The 18,073-nt window shown below is 40.6% G+C and overlaps 1 long non-coding RNA gene across 1 annotated transcript; it reads right to left on the minus strand.

The window, feature by feature from the left end:
• Nucleotides 1-11,064: 11,064 nt before the first annotated feature.
• LOC146437727 (uncharacterized) lies at nt 11,065-15,493 on the minus strand. The gene is made up of 4 exons (XR_014851961.1): nt 15,383-15,493; nt 11,722-11,793; nt 11,457-11,555; nt 11,065-11,163 (listed from the first exon to the last, which is right to left on the minus strand). It is a non-coding gene; the product is annotated as an uncharacterized LOC146437727 (long non-coding RNA).
• Between the last annotated feature and the right edge of the window lie 2,580 nt (nt 15,494-18,073).

Consider the following 18,073-nt stretch of genomic DNA (forward strand, 5'->3'; position numbering starts at 1 on the left):
CCAGTTTTCCCTATTGGTTCCTGTACCCTAACCCCACGTGGCCCTGGCCAGTCCCTCGGGTTTCCCCTATTGGTTCCTGTACTCCTAACTCCGCCCCTGTACCTCCCCTGTACCCAGAGGTCACTGGGGCAGTGTGCTGTCCCTGCCCCTCTCTGTTTCCCTATAAAACCCCTTACCCTCCGCCATCTTGCTGTCTATGCTCCACGTGTGTTTATGCTCCACATGTGGCTGAGCATGTGAGGCCTTCGCCCTCGAGGCATCTCTGCCTCGGGGAGGTCGTTGGCCTCTGCTGCACCATGCGAATAAACATCTTCCATGGACACAACGCATAGACCCTCCTCGCCTCCTTTATCACCGCCGGTTGTGGAAGCAGACGAACCAGAGCTAGCCTTATGGCTCCCCGGATGGTGAGAGCGCAGTGTCCAGCCCTGGGACAGAGGGTTTGGAGCACTGAGGCGCTGAACCGGGCTGGGTAGAGAAGCTCTAGGGTAAAGTCTGCTGCAACATCCTCTAAACCGCAACAAATGGTGCCCAACGTGGGGCAGAAGCCACCCTGGAAAGCGTCCCCCTGCAGCCGCAACTGCGGCAGGGGAGTAGTCGCATTTGGGAAGCCATTTCCCCGACGAGAAGCTTGCATTCAGCGAGAAGACCGAAGGGGCGGCCGGTAGCCTCTGGAAAAAAGTCGCGCTTTTCAAAGAGGTCGGCCGAACGGCGGTGGACCATCCCGAGTGCTTTTTTTTGATTCTCCGTGCTTGGTAAGCCCTCTGGAAAGCCCCTTGGGAGGGGAGCCGGTGAAGGCCTGGTCGGCTTGGTACGGGGGTCCCTTTTTTCTTTTGAGTTTGTTCTTTTTGCCTCGGGGTGGGTGGAGGGTTAGAGGTGGTGTCTTGTCGAGGTGAAGGGAGTCGCGCTCCATGCGAAATCTCGACAAGAAAAAACCCATTTCTAACAAGGAGAGACCTAAGTTTTGTGCCCCCATTTTGGGAGAAATTTTTCTTATAAAATTAGACATATTTTATAAGGAATGGGGAATCAGTTGTTGTGTGGGAAGTTTTTGCGCGCGAGAGATAAAGTAAACTAATCTGTGTTTTGTTTTATTTAGTTATCTGGCAGTGAAAAACCCTTGTTCTCTCCCTAATAACCACCTTCCCCTGCATGTATCCCCCAACATGGTGCCGACCATGTGTTGGTGGCACCCCCTCCTCCACCAGCTCGTGCTCCCCCTCTGTCCCTCAGGAGACAGCTGATCGTACGTTTTTCAGCCTCTCCTGTCCCTTTCCCGGGTTAGAACTGATCACTCTAACTCGAGATCCCTGCTAACCTCCTTTCCTGTGCCCCAAACCTCAGCCGAGCTGACTCCACGTGTTTTCCAATATGGCGCCGGCCGCATAGTCAAGCACGCCATGTTGTCTTCTTCCCCTTGAAATTTTCCCGGGCTTGCCGAAGCTCCACCCCCTGCATCCCTCGTGTTCCGTTGTAGCCCCTCCCCCCGCGTCGGTGGGCGCTCCCTTCGGTCGCGGATCCCTCCCCATCTGAGTGTTTCTCTTCAGTGCGGGCCCCTCCTCCCATCCTCTCAGGTGTTCCCTCTCAGCCAGAAGCAGCTATGACCTGGCCGGGAGTGGAGCCGCACCTCCAGTTGTCCGCGGCAGGCTCGGAGGAGCCGGTGGGGCTGCACCTCTAACTCCCTGCGGCAGACACTGCCCCCGGAGCCTAGTGGAGCTGCGCCAGAGCAGTCCCTGAAGCTGTGCTGCCGTCCGGCCATGCTAGAGCCTAGTGGAACTGTTCCAGACCCGGCAGAGCCACAGCAGGGAAGAGCTGTGTGTCACCCAGTGGAGCTGCGCTGCGTCCAAAGTCTTCTCCCTCTCCTAAGCTGAGAAAGACTTCGTTGACAACCCCGTTGCTGCTGCAAACCCTGCCTTCATCTTAGCAGCCCCAGCAAAAGAAAAACAGACTACAAACATGACTGCAGTCGAAAATTCAGCCTGTACTGAATTCCAACATCAAAATCAGCCAGCTGCATCATCGTTTTCCCCATACTCACAGCAAAACTAATTTTATTATTGCTTTACATTATGTTATTTTACCATTTTCCTGTTGTTTAAAAATTTGCTATGAATGTTTTTAGGAAAAGCCTTTCCCTCTTTAATTTAGTAAAAAATGGGGAAATATTGTGATAATGGCTGCAAGTTCCCCACACCCCTTTCTTAACGACTGTACTTGTCACCTATTGTCCTGCCTTCCCTACTCCACATAGTCCTAGCCACGCCCCCAGTTTTCCCTATTGGTTCCTGTACCCTAACCCCATGTGGCCCTGGCCACTCCCTCAGGTTTTCCCTATTGGTTCCTGTACTCCTAATTCCGCCCCTGTACCTCCCCTGTACCCAGAGGTCACTGGGCCTGTGTGCTGTCCCTGCCCCTCTCTGTTTCCCTATAAAACCCCTCACCCTCCGCCATCTTGCTGTCTATGCTCCACGTGTGTCTATGCTCCACATGTGGCTGAGCATGTGAGGCCTTCGCCCTCGAGGCATCTCTGCCTCGGGGAGGTCGTTGGCCTCTGCTGCACCATGCGAATAAACATCTTCCATGGACACAACGCATAGACCCTCCTCGCCTCCTTTATCACCGCTGGTTGTGGAAGCAGACAAACCAGAGCTAGCCTTATGGCTCCCCGGATGGTGAGAGCGCAGTGTCCAGCCCTGGGACAGAGGGTTTGGAGCACTGAGGCGCTGAACCGGGCTGGGTAGAGAAGCTCTAGGGTAAAGTCTGCTGCAACATCCTCTAAACCGCAACAATTTTGAAAAAAAATCGGCAGCAAAACCACCATACCAAGTCAGTTGCCCACATGTGAAAATGGCATTGCCAATATTTATTATTCCAAAATTACTAGACTGGTTTGCCTCAACTTCATTCCATTTGGATGGTTTGGTCCTACAGGGGAAGATTTGCAGGTTACAATTCAGGTAGTGAACGGCATTTGCACCTTTGAAATGATCTCCTAAGGACTACATTCAGTTTGTCTCCATAAAGGGTTTTTTTTTTCCCCCCACTTATGTTCACAACATCACTACATGGAACACAACTAGTCTGTCAGTGGGTGCAGTCTGAGACAAGATCACTGGAAAACCCATCCCTGCCTCCTGATAGGGAATATTCAACCTGCAGTCACTGTGGTGGGACAGTTTCTCATTTTCCACTCAAACTCTACTGTAAGAAGAGTTAAAAAAAAATCAAAACAAACCACTTACACACAAAACACGCCCCTAAAAAAATTCTTTCTTAACCAAGCCATACTGCCCAGACACAAGGAAGACAGAGGGCAGCTGGAAATTGCAGCAAGCACTGCCTTTTACAGTTCTAGTGAAAGCTTATCTGTTTTACAATACCACATCTAGGGCCATGTTTGTGTGGGACCAAACAGAAGGAAATTTATGTTGATTTAGACCATTTAGGCCAGCAGCCAGGCACAACACCACTGCTCACTCATCCTCCCACCCTTGGGATTATGGAGAGAGAACGGAAAGGGTAAAGGTAGAAAATTCATTGAGATAAAGGCAGTTTAATGGGGAAAGCAAAAGCCACACACACAAGCAAAGCAAAACAAGGAGTGAATTCCCTTCTTCCCATGGGCAGGCAGGTGTTCAGCATCTCCAGGAGAGCAGAGCCCCAGCACAGGTAGCTTGGGAAGACAAACATCATGACTCCAAATATCTCCCTTTCCTCCTTCTCCCCACTTTATACACTGATATACAATGATGTCACCTGGTCTGGAAGGTCCCTTTGGTCAGCTGGGGTCACCTGTCCAGGCTGTGTCTCCTCCCACCCTCCCAGGCACCCCCAGCTTCCTCACCAGCATGGCAGCAGGAAAAGCAGAAAAGGCCTTGGCTCTGTGCAAGCCCTGCTCAGCAGTGACAAAAATATCTCTCTGTTATCAACCCTGTGTTCAGCACAAACCCAAAACAGCCCCACACCAGCCCCTGGGAGGGAAATTAACTCCACCCCAGCCAAAACCAGCACAAATTCTTATTAAAGATTTTTTTTCTTTAAACAAATCAAGTAGGAAAAATTTTGCCACTTTATGAAAGAACCACTTCAGATTCAGGCCTCAAACTGCTACAGAAACATTTTACTTTATTCTTTATTAATTATGTTATCTTTCACATTTGACAGCTGAGCTATATCAATTTTGTTAGCCCTTGAATTTATTTTTTGGCAAAGATCATCTTTTTTTAAAGCAGAGCTTTCTACAGCTCTTGAGTTACATACACCTAATTTCCTGCAACAGCTTAAACAACATTGTATATTTACTAAAATGCTTTATCATTTAGTGAAGCTAACTATGGATCAGATCCTTTCAGCTTTGTCTTAGGGGCAAGGGAAGACTGTCATAGGGTCAAGTTAAAAATTTCTTCATGTTCTTCTAAACTCCCACAACCAGCTAATTAAATCTTTTAAAGATCCTCTAATGTAGAGACCCAATCCTCCCCTTGGAGGACTGTTGTTATTATGCATATTCAGAGATTTAAGAAACAAGGAGTTCACCTTAAATGCATTAGGGGATTAATTAGGTTTTCAGTATGCACTTCTCTAATTCCTCCTACATGCATAACATTTAAACTGCATCGTTGGGGAATAGCTGGCAGCATCGTGACAATTACTATATTGGCAGTATAGTAATTTGTAGTTAAGGTCACTTGAACATAGCATGAATTCTTCATTGTTCAACGAATGTGGCTTCAGGAAGACACTCTGAGAGTTAATGAGGATGGTCCAAGGATGCTCCTACCTACAATTTGTTTTGTTTTATATAGTTTTGTTTTGTTTTTAAATAAAAGTTAGAAAGTACTGCCACATCATCACTATGATTCAAGAATTAGACTTCTGAAAAGTTTCTTGCAATGAGTGTTCTGGTAGATCTAGAAAAACACACACCACAGCTCAGTCTTGGAGGTTAAGTTCATCAACATGTACCTATGCTATTTTTTAAAATAACACTTTCCAGAAGAGCATATTTTTTCTCCCACTGTCATGTAGTAGTTTTCCCAGATCACTACCACTCTCTATTGATTATTTTTAAGGGAAAATTGTAAGGAAATAACATTAGTTTTGCCATTAATTACCCATAATAATGGAAAGAGCATTCAAACAAGATTAAATATGACACTCATATAGATCCTATAACCCTCCTTCATTTTTATTTTTAAATGAGAGGGAGAAGAAACATATTATATATATGAAATAATGTGCAGCTATTCTGCCTGTACCTCAGTACTAATGTTATTTCTCCATTTCAGACACATGTAGTGTAGGATCCAGTTGCCCTTTATTTTGCCCTGTTAATGCAACTGCTTACAGATCCAAGTAAATTGATGCATATTGTAAACTTAGTCACAACAAATTTTTGAGGGATCATGCCTTAGCATATAAATCAGTACTTAATATTATTTGCCCTTAGTCACAGCATAACATGCAATGTGTGCAGTTTTATATTAGTAATGCACTGTGTCAGATTCTTAGTCCGTGGAGTTGCATCAGCACAGGTGGAAAAAAAAAAGGAACTTCTCTCTTCCATGCAAATGTTAGGATAACAGTGATATTCTGAAAATAAAGCATGAAAAATAAGAAGCATTGTTATACAAGTTATTAAAATGCAACTGATACTTAAAATATTACCTAGATTCATTGTAGGCCTTTAAAATTAATATCTGACAAAAGAATGTAATCACAGTGCAACTGGGAGGAAAACAAAAGAGGCTTGATAAAAGTGTACAGCTGTTAGAAAATGAGATATGTTAAATTTCATATTTCTGTGTATGAGACAACAATGTGTTTTGTTAAACAGCAAAGTCCTTTTATTGAAATAATTGAATGCTAAAAGAATAAAAGCTACTACTGTAGTGCAATGGGTTATCTATCTCCCAATCAGTTTCCTACAGTGTGCTGAATACACTTTCAATAAAGTTGGCTCTGCCTTAAAAATAAGTCTATTGGTACTTCAGGAACAATTCTTATAGCTGGTGTCATCTATAACACTTCAGTGTGACAATGACAGTTTGTTTTCTCTGGATGGTATGTATGTGTCTTGTTTCCACAGACTTTTTTATGATAAAACATCCTGGCATCAGCCAAACTTAAACTTAAAACAGAAATTGTTTTTGAAATTACCCACGTTCTGGATTTCACAAACACTTCCCAACTTCTTTTCATTAACATTTCCTAACCTTTTCCTTTCTCTTTTCATACCCCAGTGACTCATGTTTGTTTGGGGGTTTTTTTTGGATTTTTTTTTTGCTTCAAAGGGCAACTTTCAATCTGAAGGAGCAAGAACATTCTCTACACACAGAAGGAATTCATCTTCTTTGAATAGTTGCTATACTATTCAAAAAGTAGATTTGAATTTCCACAATAAATAGAGAAATTTAGATTCAATTTTTTATACTGGGGAGGCTATGAAACAATGGTCACTGTAGTTCAAGAAAGTTTCATTTTCTTTGCTGATTTTACAACCTTGGCTAATGTAAATGCAGAGCCAGAGGATTCTGAACTTGTGAAACATGAAGGATAGCAATAAAAAACAGAAATTGAATCATCTTGACATGGCATCTGAGGTTTGGTTCTTGCAGATGGAGCTAGAAGAATCATGCAAGAGTTAGGTACCACATGAAAAGAAATTTCTCCACAGAACTTGGAAAGTGAAGGCTGGGGAATGAAATGAAAAGAAAAACACATAAAGGCTGAAGGTAAAGCAGCAGCAGCATAGGACTCTCTACAGAAAAAATACTTTAGAATGGAATGGGTTGAGCCTGTGGCTTAAATCCCCTCGAAAAGGATGTAGATCTAAGCTGGTACTTACTTTGTCCTGGGACTGAGTGCAGCACAGCCAAAACAGCCCTCACAAAAAGGCTTAGTGAGCATGAAGGCGAATGGATTATGTGAAAAGATAGCTGTGCTTTATTGAGTATGGGAATTATATAGACACTATATATAATATTGGAAAAATATACACAGAAGAATGGGTATACAAGTATGGGGATTGTCTTGATTGCACTGGAATGGATATAAAGTGGAGTGATCCTGTTTAGGAAAGCCAGCAGATACTGTAAAATTGCTTTGAAACCACTGGACAAAGTGTAGGAAAACAAGGCAGAGCTGGCCTCATGCTGAAGAAGGACCAGTCTTACTTCTATTTCCTTTTTTCAAGTTCCATAAACAGATCTTTGTCACAACTTTGAGTCAGGGACAGTCACCTTTGTTTTTATGTTTTCTATTACTGAGTAATTCTCTTTGAGATTTTCCTGAGTTTTCTATTACAGTGAAACTCTCAGATTTATCACCATTTTCTTTCTCAGCTCTGTCACTTCTCAGCACACAGCACACAAACAATCCTGCAAATGTCGATGCCCTTCATCTGAAAAACTGAAACTACACCTGAAACTACATTTGTGGGACTGAGATCTGGTCCCACAGACATTTGGTTGGGAACATGAAACATTCCTTTCCCACCTCAGGCAGCCAGTCTGGGTTTCTGGGAGCTGCAGGCAAGGTCCAGGTCACTCTCTCAGACTGCAGCACTCCCGAGTCAGATGCTAATGCATTAAACAACAATCCTTGCCTGGGAAGGGTCTACCAGGTAAGTGATTAAAGGGAGGGAATGAGGAAAAAATTTCACACATATGGAAAGACTAACCCACAGGTCATGTGCACAGAAAGGTTAGCAGAGACAGATGTACACTCCAAATGCCTTTCTGTCTAGTCCAGTGATATAATTAGCTTTTATTGCAGCAGAGTAATGTGTGGAGATGTGGTCAGGTGTCTGCTTTTCCACTTACTGGCTCTGAGTATCCTGCTTTTACTTTTGAACTTCTTATTCCATAATTTAACACCTTGATTACAAGCTGTGTGACAGGCTGTCATCTTAAAGTAATCAGCCTTCAAAGTTTTTTGTAATTATTTTGAAATTTTGATTGAGTTTTAAATATTAATATGAGGATTCATGGAATGTTTTAAAACGGTATCTAATAGAAGTTTTTGATTTCACAGGGTAATTTGCAGTCATGCCACACTTTCTGCACATGGACATAAAGGAAAGCAGTGGAAATATGTAAGGAAATATTTTCTCATCTTCAAAATTTAAAAAGTCAAGTACTAGTCTGCAAAACGTCACTTGTCTAAATTATTTTTTCCTATTATTTCATGTTTTTAAAATGTTTATGAGGTTTCCATCTTCATTCAAAGGAGATCCACAGATCATGAGGAGTTGCCTGTGTTCCTCCCTTCAGATTGCCTCAGCCCCTCACATTCAGCCATTCATTCAGGTCAAAAGCATTTCTAAAATGTTGTATATTAACAGAGAGATATGTCACACACTTCAGAAGGATTTGAGGCTGGTATTTCCAGTGTGTATTTTGACTTCCAAAGAGTGTAAAACTGTATGTATTAAACATTAGGGATGGGGTAGAACTTGAAAGTCTGAACTGTCTCAAAGCTCATGACTTTTCAAGAGTCTGACATCAGTTTCTGATAGATTAGTAACTCTCTCCAACCCAGAAGATGTAAGCAAATTAGGGGTTTCTGTGAAGTCTTTCAAGAGCCAGATACAAAATTTATATATTTCATTTTATCATCTTGGAAAGCACAAAGTGCCCTTTTTTGCCTTTTTTTTTTTTTTCCGGCTTTCCTCCTGACCTCCTTCCTTTTAAAATAATAATAATGTATCTATTGGAAATGAAAATGAGAATTCAATGATATAAACTATTGTTAGCTCTTTTTCTTTTTTAACTCACTTTTCACATTGGAAAAGTAGAGCCTCAGGTTCCAGCTGAGAGTTTTTTTCCTCTTCAAGTAATAAGAAACTCTCTGTGTTTATACTTAGATATGTAATCTGTAGTAAAGAAACAATACAGATGTCACAGACCACATTAGCAGTGCATACAATGTGATAGGATATAAATTAAACAGATAGAAATACCAGCAAGGGGCTGATTAGGTCTTCAGAAGTTTTATTCATACTGCTCTAGGCAGGGCTAAAAAGGGACAGCAGAGACATATTTATGTTATAAATAAAATGAGTTTAAAATATAAGGACAACTTAATAAAACCCCATATTTTTGTACTTCACTAACACTTACATAACTTCATTTCATGTGTCCATGGAAAACACTAAAAGTGTAAAGTTTTAGATTAGTTTCTAAAATCTTTGGTATGCTTCACACTTTCTGCTAACATTTCAGCATCACTAGGTGTGAACCAATGTCTTAATTAACCACCAAATTGAAGATAACACTAGTCAGAACAGAAAAATAGGAAAGGAATTCCAGCACTTTTTTTTTCCTACAATAACTCAATTTCATTTCAAGGCGTATATTGACACATTTTGAAATAAATAAATCCAAGAAAGTTTAGAAGAGAGAAGAAAACAATCTAAAGCATGTGGTGGGAAAAAAAAAGGCCTCAGGATATCTGAAGAAAGATTAAGATAACAAGGTGTGTTTATTTTAGCAAAAAGAAAGACCATGTCTAGCTGTGAATGTCTACCAACACATAAAGGATGACATGTAGAAGAAAAGGATCAATTATTCTCATTAGCTAAAAACAACAGAACAGGATGTAGTAGGCTTAGCTGCAGGTGGCATCTTTTAAATTAAACATTTGGGCCGAACTAATATGTCTAAAAACTGATAAGCAGGGTAGGAAAGCATTGTTGAGAAGCTGTGGTTTAGGCTTAACTTGACATTATCGAGAGTAGTTTGCAAATAATTATATGTTTTGGAATGAAGATTGGCCAGGATGTTCCACTAAGCCTGCCTTTCACACAGCTGATTCACTGTTTGCAGTATCAACAGCTGCTTGAAGAAGGGAGATGGATATTGAAGGGGAGGTTAATATTGGGAGAAGAAACAATGGCAGACCAAGGTAGAATTAGTAGGGATATTTCACAATTTCCAGCAGTTCTGCTTAAGAGAAGCAGAATATTTCTTCTGGATCTGGATCAAATCATACATATAAAATAGCAGAGGTCCAGTATCCACAAGGCACCCAAACTTATTTTATCAGTCACAGTATTAAAATGATAAACGGTTCTCAGCTTTCAAATTCTTAAAAAGCTGTATTACAAAGATCAGAAACCCTGCTAACATCAGAAGTACCTAATCAACACCAGGCTCCTTATCTGCACTTAATACAGTAAATTATCAGACAATTTGAAGGTTTGCTTGCTGGCAACATTTTCAGCTGCTTTGTTTCCTTTTCAGGGGCACCCAGGTTAAAAATATTTTGCTTTATTTTTAACAAATGTTTCAAGTAAACTAGAAAGAATGAAGAATATGCTGATATTGTCTTGCAGCCTCAAGTAGTGCTCTAGAAATTTACTTTCATTGCTTTGGCTACATGAACCATTTATGAAGTATAATTATATTTCTCTGCATTAGAAGATGTCCCTCAGCTGCCGTGGATGGATAACAGTTTACATATATTCTTCAGCATTTGCCAAGCCATAAAGGCTGGAATAACTGCCATCTAATTTGTAGCTCAGATTGTTCAACCAGGCAACATAAAGACAACTCTCAAATTGTAGAGGCAGGACTAAAATCATATAAACACACATTACATGAGACAGGGAAAAAAAATCTTATGTCTCTCCTTCTGATTTTGTCTAGGATACACAAGTGTTCCTATCTGCTAGAAATGTCTTTGAAAAACCTATAAAAAACCGTTCAACTGTTGTTTGTAAAACTTGAAGCCTTAATTCAGACCTTAAGCTGTTTTCTGCTGCTGTTTTCAATATGCCAATTATACTTCTCTGAGAAACTGGATGATACAGTGCTGCATGCCAGACAGGAAGAGAGCCAGAAGGCAAACTATAATAGGGATCCAAAGTTTGCTAAATGAACCTTAGCAGTGGCGAGTTGGTTTTCTAAATTCTTTTTCTCACTCTTGGATAAGGAAGGCAAATGAGGATAGCTACTCTAAAATGCAACAAGAAGAGCATTGTGAAAATACTGACATCACTCCAGTAAATATATGTATATAAGTACGGCAGAAAAGGACAACTTAACAATAGGAATTTATTACTCTTTCATAGTAAGGAAAAGTCTTGATCTTAAGATGTCTGTTGTCCTCTATTTCGTTTTCTTCCTCACTACTCTTGTTTTAAAGTCATCAGGGCTGATGCTGTAGTTGCATACATAAAGAGAAAAACACAGGTTTGAGTAGTAACTCATGAAGATTCATTTTCCATTCAAGGTGCCTTACCAAAGAATACATATTCAATTATTTGTTTGTATGCAGTATCACACCTCACTGTTAGGCTGGATTTTCAAGACATTTGCAAATTGCTACATATGTATGCAGGCATATTTAAAGAAGTATTTCAATGCAATAGATTTGTCACTAACAACAGCAACAAAACAGTCAAAATAATGTTATTTGGACATGGAGTGACTGAAACTATTTCAAACAGCTACCTTGCTTTTCTCTTTTTGTTGCTCTAATCATAACTTTTCTCCCCCTTTTGAGCTTTCCTTCTCCTTCAGCTTGCTTCTACTCTTCCATCCTGCAGTCACCTTATATGAAGAAAGCCAAGTAGTGAACTCCCAGTGCACCTTCCCATCCCTTTGCCTGCAGATACACTCCTGCCTCCTGCACTCAGCTCTTGCCTCAGTTATCTCCACATCACATCTCAAACAGGCTTTGTTAGAAGATCTGGAGATGAAAAATCCACCACCATACCTCTAAAGGCGACAGGTCTCCTGCACCTCTGTCTGTGTTCAAGACAGGACCTACAAAAAGGTTGTTTGTGCCCTGATGAGAGCAGTGATTACAATCAGCATACAGTGATATAACAGAATGACACCATATACTGTCATTATTAAATAAATAAACCAGTCTACACCCTGGTTGCCCCCCTGCTTCCAATCCCCACCTTCGCCAAGAGTGAGAATTCCCTTGTTCAGGATTTTGTCTCAGATTTATTCACCAGTATGACATTCATACACCTCTGCTGATCCAAAGAAACCGAAAGTAGATAAGTAGATAATCCCTAAATTGTTAAACTCCTCTTCTTGGTGAGGAAAACTGACATTTTAAAGTAAGTACAAGAAACTTTCATCAAGAGAAGAGAAAATTAAGGGCCTGACTCTATTTATCTTCTCTGAGCTGCCATTGATGCTTGCCCTGATAAATATGTTGTTTATAGATAATTAGTCATCTGACAGATACTTTTATAAGTAACCAGTAAACCTGTACTGTAATTGCTCATCCATGATAGGTTGTTGTGTCTGGGGTGAGCCCAAACACATGAAGCAAGGATTATTCTAAACTGAAAACAAAGGTATACTTTACCCTTATAGTGCTCAACACACATTTTGAAGACTTGATTTGTAATTAATCATGGCACTAATGAAAGTAATGAAAGTAACAAAGTGACAGTAGGTGGAATGCACAGTAAATGTCTTGTTAGTGGTGTATTTCTATACAGCATATAGAGAGAAAAAAAAAAATTACACACTCATTCCAAAAATGAAGCAGAGCTAAGCTCAACACCTGCTTCAGAGAAATGTGTTTTCCAGATGTTGGCAATAAGGAAAGACAAATACAGGGAGCAGGGGGAGGTTGCTGGTTTTCCCACAGACAGGCTGATGATGTTATAGACAACCACGTTCAGAAGGACAAATTGACAGTCAAAGTATAAAGAGAAGCATTAAAGTTACAGTAGCTTTAAATAGTAGATATAAATACAGTAGATATAAAATACAGTAGATATATCTGGCCACAATAATTTTGGTGGAGGAGTGGCATATCAGTGTGACACACATTGACTGCTACTGGAATGAGAAAGTCTGTGCACCAGAAACTCTTTTTTCTCTTCAGAATTCCTTAACTGGGTATGCTTAAGGAGTGCAGCAGCATTTCTCAATACAGAATTTCAGCTGTGTCAACTCCAAAGAGCTAAGGAGACCCAAATAAGTAGCTCCATATCCTTCATCTAACTATGAGAGCAACCCAGAATGCATTGCACGATTCTGTAAGATGTTCCAAGGATATTTTTATCTATCAGAAGTGTGCTACTTGAGCAACACACTAAATAGTTTTTCAGGCTTAAAGTTCCTCTCATTTTATCTCACTGCATCTTTAGAGAAAAGACACTACCAAACAGCATACATATTCTCATTAAAAAAAAAAATCTTTGAGAAGCCCATTTTAGCCCTTCAAGTAATTTTTACATATACCATTCTGTCCAATTTTCAACAACTTTAGTGAACCACAGTCCCTCATATATTTTAACACTCTAACTGTGGTCTCCCTAAGGCTTCTTCCTACTCCCACACTTATTATTTTTTTTCTCCCCTGCTTGCCAAAACTGCAGACAGAAGTTATTTGAGTGCTTCTAGCTTGTGTAGATCGATGGTCTGAAAGAGGTACACCTGAAAATTCAGGTCAAAGAGGCTTTAGGCCTCTAAGGAATTACAAGCCTCCCATTCTCTCTCCAATCCTTCTGTCTTCTCCCCACAAGGCCATGCCCACAGTTGAAGATGCAGTTTAGCTTCATGGTTTCACCTGCAAAGAGTTATTTTCTTCCACAGAACCTCCCTGACACCAGCAAACAGCCTCTTCTTTGTGAGCACACAGGAGAAAAGACAAACCTCTTCACATTGCTTTCACCCTCCAGCCTATTGGTAGATGGTTCATTACTGACTTGTAAGTCAGCTATGTCTTAATACAAACCATGTTGAATATTTTTGTAAAATTCTAACTCAGAAATACATTGGAACTAGCATCAGTGATGACCTGGGTTGGACCATATGGTTTGTGCTGTGTGTATTTTATGTTTAGATAACACTGAGCAGTGCTTGGTAGATGCTGGCCCAGGTCCAGCACAGGATGGTAAGTTGTGCCTCCTTGGACTAGCCACAGAATATTTTTTATTTTCAAACGTTTTATCAGTTAATCAGGATCTTGTAGTCATTTGGAAGTGAAGTTCCAGGCCTTTGGAGGTGAGAAGTTCTCTAGGTACCTAGAGATATTAGCCCATATTCACCTATACACTATGTGGAACATACACTTGTGTGGTCTGGGTCATATTCCTAAATTACTTAATGTTAGGAATATTGCTTGGGTTTTGTCTAAGAAATATCAAAAATAGTATTTTAACTACCCAAGAACGTTCAAGATACTGAGGAGTTATAAAAAAGGGGGAGAACATCACAGAAGGTAGCAAAGTTGTTATTCTGTATTTCCTCCACAAAAACGTTTCAGAGGAAGAAGTATTTGTGAATTGTTTCCATGAGACAGAACTGGAAGTACACTAATGGCTTCAGCACAGACCCCAAATACCAGATTAAGCTTGAGGTCAGTATCTTAAAAACATCACTAACAACCACAGAGCACAGCAAACTGCAAAAGCCAACAGAAATCTTTAACATGTACAGCAAAATACCCGAGCACAGTGCAGACCAGATAAATTATTATTGAGAACAGATGAATCAATATCATGACCTGAAATCGTTAACAGACAAAAATCCCTTCTAATACGCTCTGCTCAATCTGTTATTATCTCAAACCCTTCGAACCAGAGTGCCAAAAAGAGTTGTCATGGTTTAACCCCAGCCAGCAACTAAGCCCCATACAGCCACTTGATCACTCCCCTGCCCCCAAAAGGATTGGAGGGGAGGGAAGTGGGGATGCAAAGAAGAGATTTGGACTAGTGAGAAGTGAGGAAACTTGTGGTTTGAGATAACAGTAGCTTATTAATTGAAATAAAATAGTAATAATAACAAACTCTAATGAAAAGGCCAAGCCCCATAGCAGCCACAGTGAGGAAAATTAACTAATTCCCAGACAAAACCCAGCACAATTTCATACTCTGAATTTTATACACTTAATGAGAAGTGTCATGTTGAAAATATCAAAGAACAATTTTTGGTACACAATGTAAAAAGCATATAATTAATATGCAGGTAACAGTTGGCATCAGATACAAAACACTGAAAGTATGTCCAATGGAGACCTTTTGGACTTGCTTTGGTGTGTATGTGTTTCCTATGGGAGTTAGAGATAATTCCTGTATTTTATAGCAATATCACAAGCCACAGGATAATCTTAGTCAATTGATCTTTAAGCAAACACAGAATCACAGAATCACAGAATCACAGAATCACAGAATCACAGAATCACAGAATCACAGAATCAACTAGGTTGGAAAAGATCTTTCAGATCACCAAGCCCAACATCACACCACTTAGCACACCTTTTCAACCAGACCATGACATCAAGTGCCACATCCAGACTGTTTTTAAACACCTCCAGGGACAGTGACTCCACCACCTCCCTGGACAGCCCATTCTGATGCCCAATCACCCTTTCTGTGAAGAAATTCCTCCTAACGTCCTACCTAAACCTCCCCTGGTGCAGTTTAAGACTGTGTCCTCTCTCACTGGTTGCCGGGGAGAAGAGATTGATCCCCACCTGGCTACATCCTCCTCCTCCTCCTCCTTTCAGGGAGTTGTAGAGCGTGATGAGGTCTCCCCTGAGCCTTTCAGCCCCTCATAGGTACCTTGCTCAAATTATATCATCATAATGCGTTATGACAGACTCTGCATGGTTAGCGAGGCGATCCAAAAGGTCTCACTTTATCCTTGCTTTCACCCGTGGGTAGGAGTGCTTGATGCAGCAAAGACAACATGACCCATATTCTTCCATAATGCTGTCAGGTGACAGCCAAAGTGGATGAGAAATGTCTTCCAAAACTGGGAGCAGGACCCTGGGATTCTTCGTTTCTTTTTCATGATCACTTCAAATTTCTCAAGGAGATGGTAATGGCAGGAGGGCTGCATCATATCCTTAAAGATTACCATCAATGTTCATTAAAAAAAAATCATCATGGACTGAAAAAATGGACAACAGAGCCTAATACTACTACTATTGAGGACATGCCCTGACAACCCATTCGAGATTAATTTCCCATGGACATGCATTAGCTGTCTGTCCTCAGCTTTGTTTCTATTTCATTTCCTGATTCTATTGTCTGAAATGCAGAAGTACTGAGGTAAAATACAACACTGAACTGGGACACCAGTGGGACACCACAATAATTAGTGCATGTGAAGATCTCTCAAACTATACTGAAACTGGCCAAAAATGTTGGTAAGTAAATTAAAAATTGTCTTAAGATTAAGACATGGTAGATAAGTAAGTACCAAGGTAAAAGCCGAGCACTCTCCTATAAAAAATATAACAAAGGAAAATTTTAATTATTTTTTCATTTAAAGAATATACAATCTTTTCTCATCACAGGGGATTGGTGAGACAAAAGATAGCAGTGACTTGTGTTCCCATAAAGGTGTGTCATAACACATCCACATGTGGATGATGTTCAGGCTGTGTAGGCAACCTCCATTTTAACCCCTCATAAATCTGAGCTTGGTGACTTTGCAGGCTCAGGAATGTGCTTTTAACAGCATAGTGTGTGTATGTGCATGCAGGTTATTTATGCTGTCTGTGTAGGATACATAAGTGACTATTTTATCTTGTAAAAGCCTGATTGTTGTTTTCTTAAAAAACATCCCTGAAATTGAAGTTCACTACTCAGAATGAATCACAAAATTTGATTTTATATCATCAGTCATCTAATTGTCATTTACCTGTTCAGTTCTCAGGCTATTTTTAAAATGTCAAACAGCAATAATGAGCAGGACCAGTGCTTCAGGGCACTAGGCAAAGCAGTTAAAGGTCAGTTTAGATTACAAGATTGTTCCACAATTTGCCACGTATTTGTACATACATACACACACACAAACTCAGCTTATAAAAGTCATATTAAAATTTTAGGCAAGTCCTGAACTTTTTCTGAAGGAAGCCTTCAGAGACTGAAACAGGCGTATTTTTTCATATGATGGGTTTGAATGACAAATATATAAACTCCTCTCCTTTTAAATTATAGTGCACAACACCACACTGTAAATGACAAAGCACAGGATTTAATTTGAAGAGCTCAGAAGTTATGACAACCTATATTGACCTGAACTGAATGGAATTCTAGGGCACCCTTTTTACAGCTGATGCATTTTTCCTGGCTGTGCCCCTACGGAAATTAAAGGCTTTGTCCATGAAGTGCTCACCAACCCAGTTTTATCCTGGAATACCCTCTGCTCCATTTTACCTCCAAGTAATTGAAAGTAGCCCACCTCTAAAGCATCATATTTTTCTTATTGTGGTGAGAAACAATATAAAAGTGCTTACTCTATTACTCTTTCCAGTAAAGTGTCCTTATCTTACACTTTAATCTCTGTCTTTTGTGCCTCCAATTCTTCTCTGCAGCTCACTGCAAGGAAGGGGGGAAGGGGACAAGGGAGTGAGCAAATGCCACCTGTTTTGGAGTGCTTGAACATGAATATAAATTGGGGAATACCATTCCTAAACCACAACAGTTGTATAACCTTGCTTTATATTCTGTCTCTATTATACAAATATTACACAGTTGCAATCACCCAAACAATAAAATCATAGAACAAATGAGTACCTGAAAGAAAGGAGAAGCCTTATGCTTTTCTGAAATGTATCTTGTAATTTCAACACATTACACTGCTACATGAAATAAAGATTTATTTCAGACAGACACACATAACTGGCTGAGGGCTTCCCTGGTTTTGCAAAATCTAGTTTGTAACTGATAAAGCCTGTGAACCTGGACAGTCTAAGCTCTCAGGTATGAATGATGGCTGATGTACCCATAAAGAAAAAAGATGCCCATCTTTCTGGTTTTCTTTGTTTGCTTGTGGGTTTGTTGGCGTTTTTTAGCGTTCTTTTTTTATTATTTTTTTCTATATGTGCTTCAGGGTCCCAAGCCAGAATGAAACAAGTGTCAGTTCTGCTAGCTGCAGTGGTGGTGTTCCATCAGGAGCACAAAGCCATCCCCCTGCCTGACACCATTCATAACAAGGGCAGTCTGTGCTGAGAGGCCCTACAGTGAATCTGAGGGTTGTGTCAGCCCTGGATTAACCCACACTGACAACTGCATGGAGAAACCCAGTGAAATGTCAGCATACACCTGCCTCAGCCACAGGCACAGCCACATTGCTCAGGC

Source organism: Lichenostomus cassidix, chromosome 4 (assembly GCF_008360975.1).
Source record: "Lichenostomus cassidix isolate B80296 chromosome 4, HeHo_3.0, whole genome shotgun sequence".
NCBI classification, from domain to species: Eukaryota; Metazoa; Chordata; class Aves; order Passeriformes; family Meliphagidae; genus Lichenostomus; species Lichenostomus cassidix.